The sequence below is a fragment of the Pseudorca crassidens genome, chromosome 7 (genome assembly GCF_039906515.1).
Source record: "Pseudorca crassidens isolate mPseCra1 chromosome 7, mPseCra1.hap1, whole genome shotgun sequence".
In the NCBI taxonomy this organism is placed as follows: domain Eukaryota; kingdom Metazoa; phylum Chordata; class Mammalia; order Artiodactyla; family Delphinidae; genus Pseudorca; species Pseudorca crassidens.
The window spans coordinates 89,496,916-89,500,966 of NC_090302.1; the positions used below are offsets into that span (position 1 = coordinate 89,496,916).

Below are 4,051 nucleotides of genomic sequence, written 5' to 3' on the forward strand. Positions count from 1 at the left end.
AAAAACCCACCAGGCCAAAGAAATGAAGAGGAAATAGGCAGTCTACCTGAAAAAGAATTCAGAGTAATGATAGTAAACATGATCCAAAATCTTGCAAACAGAATAGAGATAATTCAAGAAACGTTTAACAGGGACCTAGAAGAACTAAAGAGCAAACAAACAATGATGAATAACACAGTAAATGAAATTACACATTCTCTAGAAGGAATCAATAGCAGAATAACTGAGGCAGAAAAAAGGATAAGTGACCTAGAAGATTAAATAGTGGAAATAATTACCACAGAGCAGAAAAAAGAAAAAAGAATGAAAAGAATTGAGGACAGTCTCAGAGACCTCTGGGACAACATTAAATGCACCAACATTCGAATTATAGGGGTCCCAGAAGAAGAAGAGAAAAAGAAAGGGTCTGAGAAAATATTTGAAGAGATTATAGTTGAAAACTTCCCTAATATGGGAAAGGAAATAGTTAATCAAGTCCAGGAAGTACAGAGACTCCCATGAGGTTAAATCCAAGGAGAAACATGCAAAGATACATATGAATAAAACTATCAAAAATTAAATATGAAGAAAAAATATTAAAAGTAACAAGGGAAGTTCTCTGCCATTGGGTGAGGCGCGGAGGGAAGTGGAAGGCCGCCCAGGTGGGGCCCGGGGGACCCGGCCAAGTGGGTGCTGGGAGTTGCGAGAAAAGAAACATCATCATACTCTTCAATGTGGAAGGTGAGCTTTTCGAGTTATCGAAAGTGTTCAGAGAAGACGCTTTTCCTATAGCTTAATCATTCAACAGGCACTTATTAAGTGCAAAATAAAGATGGGTACTTTGATGCTGAATATGCAGAATCTGTTTGAGCAGCTTGTATGCCGGATGGAGATTCTCAGTGAAGGAAATGAAGTCCAATTTATCCAGTTGGCCAAGGACTTTGAAGAATTCCGTAAAAAGTGGCAGAGAACAGATCACGAGATGGGCAAACACAAGGATCTTTTGATGAAAGTAGAGACTGAGCGTAGTGCTCTGGATGTTAAGCTGAAGCATGCACGCAATCAGGTGGAGGTAGAGATCAAACGGAGACAGCGAGCTGAGGCTGACTGTGAAAAGCTGGAAAGACAGATTCAGCTGATTCGAGAGATGCTCATGTGTGACACATCTGGCAGCATTCAACTAAGCGAGGAGCAAAGATCAGCTCTGGCTTTTCTCAACAGAGGCCAACCGTCCAGCGGCAATGCTGGGAACAAAAGACTGTCAACCATTGATGAATCTGGCTCCATTTTATCAGATATCAGCTTTGAGAAGACTGATGAATCGCTGGATTGGGATTCTTCTTTGGTAAAGACTTTTAAACTGAAGAAGAGAGAAAAGAGGCGCTCTAGTAGCCAACAGTTCATTGATGGTCCCCCCGGACCTGTAAAGAAAACTCGTTCCATTGGCTCCACAGCAGACCAGGGAAATGAATCCATAGTTGCAAAAACTACAGTTACTGTTCCCAATGATGGCGGACCCATTGAAGCTGTGTTCACTACTGAGACTGTGCCATGTTGGACCAGGAACCGAAGGAAAACAGGGACTTTACAGCCTTGGAATAGTGACTCCACCTTGAGCAGCAGGCAGCCAGAGCCCAAAACCGACACAGACGGCTCCAACACTCCACAAAGCAATGGAGGGATGCGCCTGCATGACTTTGTCTCTAAGACGGTTATTAAACCCGAATCTTGTGTACCATGTGGAAAGCGAATAAAGTTTGGCAAGCTATCTCTAAAGTGTCGAGACTGTCGTGTGGTCTCTCATCCAGAATGTCAGGACCGCTGTCCCCTTCCCTGCATTCCTACCCTGATAGGAACACCTGTCAAGATTGGAGAAGGAATGCTGGCAGATTATGTGTCCCAGACTTCTCCAATGATCCCTTCAATTGTTGTCCACTGTGTAAATGAGATTGAGCAGAGAGAGCTGACCGAGACAGGCCTGTATCGGATCTCAGGCTGTGACCGGACAGTAAAAGAGCTGAAAGAGAAATTCCTCAGAGTGAAAACTGTACCCCTCCCCAGCAAAGTGGATGACATCCATGCTATCTGTAGCCTCCTGAAAGACTTCCTTCGAAACCTCAAAGAACCCCTTCTGACCATTCGGCTAAACAAGACCTTTATGGAAGCAGCAGAAATCACAGATGAGGACAACAGCATAGCTGCCATGTACCAGGCTGTTGGTGAACTGCCCCAGGCCAACAGAGACACATTAGCTTTCCTCATGATTCACTTGCAGAGAGTGGCTCAGAGCCCAAGCACTAAAATGGATGTTGCCAATCTGGCTAAAGTCTTTGGCCCTACAATAGTTGCCCATGCTGTGCCCAATCCAGATCCAGTGATAATGTTACAGGACATCAAGCGTCAACCCAAGGTGATAGAGCACCTGCTTTCACTACCCCTGGAATACTGGAGTCAGTTCATGATGGTGGAACAAGAGAACATTGACCCCATGCATGACATCGAAAACTCAAATGCCTTTTCAACACCACAGACCCCAGATGTTAAAATGAATTTACTGGGGCCTGTGACCACTCCTGAGCATCAGTTCCTCAAGACTCCTTCATCCAGCTCCCTGTCACAGAGAGTCTGCTCCACCCTCACCAAGAACACTCCCAGATTTGGGAGCAAAAGCAAGTCTGCCACCAACCTAGGACGACAAGGCAACTTTTTTGCTTCTCCAATGCTCAAGTGAAGTCACGTCTCCTCTTACTTGCCAGCGTTTACTGACTACAAGGAAGGGCGCACCTGTACTCTCTGCTCTGCAGCCTCCTGTACTCATTACTACTTTTAGCATTCTACAGGCTTTTAATTGAGTTTAATTGTGCATGGGGGTTTTATGAAAACTATATCTCCTTCTCCTCAAGTAATGTAATATCAACACCTTGTGCTGTCTTCGGGAGCTTTTAGATGGGAGGTCTTTACAGGGGTAGAAGTGGGGTATGGAATTCGCTGTGATTCTTTTGGGGGCTGGGGATACATCCCTTTGGCTTAAAGCCAAATTCTCTCATATAATGACCTTTCTCTGGTGTAATTTCCATGAGACAGTGGTAGAAGCCCTACCTCTTTGGTAAGATTGACTTGTCTCAGGGTGGGGAGTGGGAGGGCAGGGTAAAGAAAGGTTTTGACAGAAGATTTAGGATGGCTCCTTCGAGAACTTGGAAATTCCCCTTCCCCCATTATGAACTGAGCTATAACACGGAGCCTTCATAGCAATGGGGTACGGTGAGGACTGAACTAATAATGGGAGTGTGCTTAGCTTTAATTTGGATTGATTAGGTTTAATAGTGTTAAGTGGCACAACCTTGTAAAAGTGATACTACAATTTATATTTATTTCTAATTGGCCTCTGGCTGGACTTTGGGTTTGGTTGGGGTCAAAGCCAGTTTGTTCTTAAGTTGAATTCATTCTGATGCTTGACAGCCCCCACCCCCTTGTCCATTTAGAAGCCCTGCTTCTAAAAGTCAGTGTTCCATCTGTTTGGCACTCAACTAACAATTAAGAGTAGGCTATAAGGGAGGATTGTCAATATTTTGAGTGGCAAGAAAAGCCACAGTCATTTTGTCTTTGCACTTTGGATACTGAAATCTTCCTGTGTAACATAGCTACATCTAGATAAATGTGAGCTTTTTCTTCTATGAAAATTATTTCCAATGTCTATCAAAATGCTTTCTTTTATAGAATGTTTCTGACCCATAGTGGCCTATAAAACATGTATTTGGAATAATATTTGGAAAAAAGTAAATAGTTTTTTTTCAAAATGAAAAAAAAAAAATAACAAGGGAAAAACAACAAATACCATACAAGGGAATCCCATAAGGTTAACAGCTGATCTTTCAGCAGAAACTCTGCAAGCCAGAAGGGAGTGGCAAGACATATTTAAAGTGATGGAAGGGAAAAACCTACAGCCAAGATTACTCCACCCACAAGAATCTCATTCAGATTTGACAGAGAAATTAAAACCTTTACAGGCAAGCAAAAGTTAAGAGAATTCAGTACCACAAAACCAGCTTTACAACAAATGCTAAAGGAACTT

At 43.0% G+C, this 4,051-nt stretch overlaps 1 pseudogene; it reads left to right on the top strand.

Annotated features, from left to right (window-relative positions):
* Positions 1-589: 589 nt before the first annotated feature.
* Positions 590-2,837, top strand: LOC137228043 (rac GTPase-activating protein 1 pseudogene; annotated as a pseudogene).
* Positions 2,838-4,051: the final 1,214 nt, after the last annotated feature.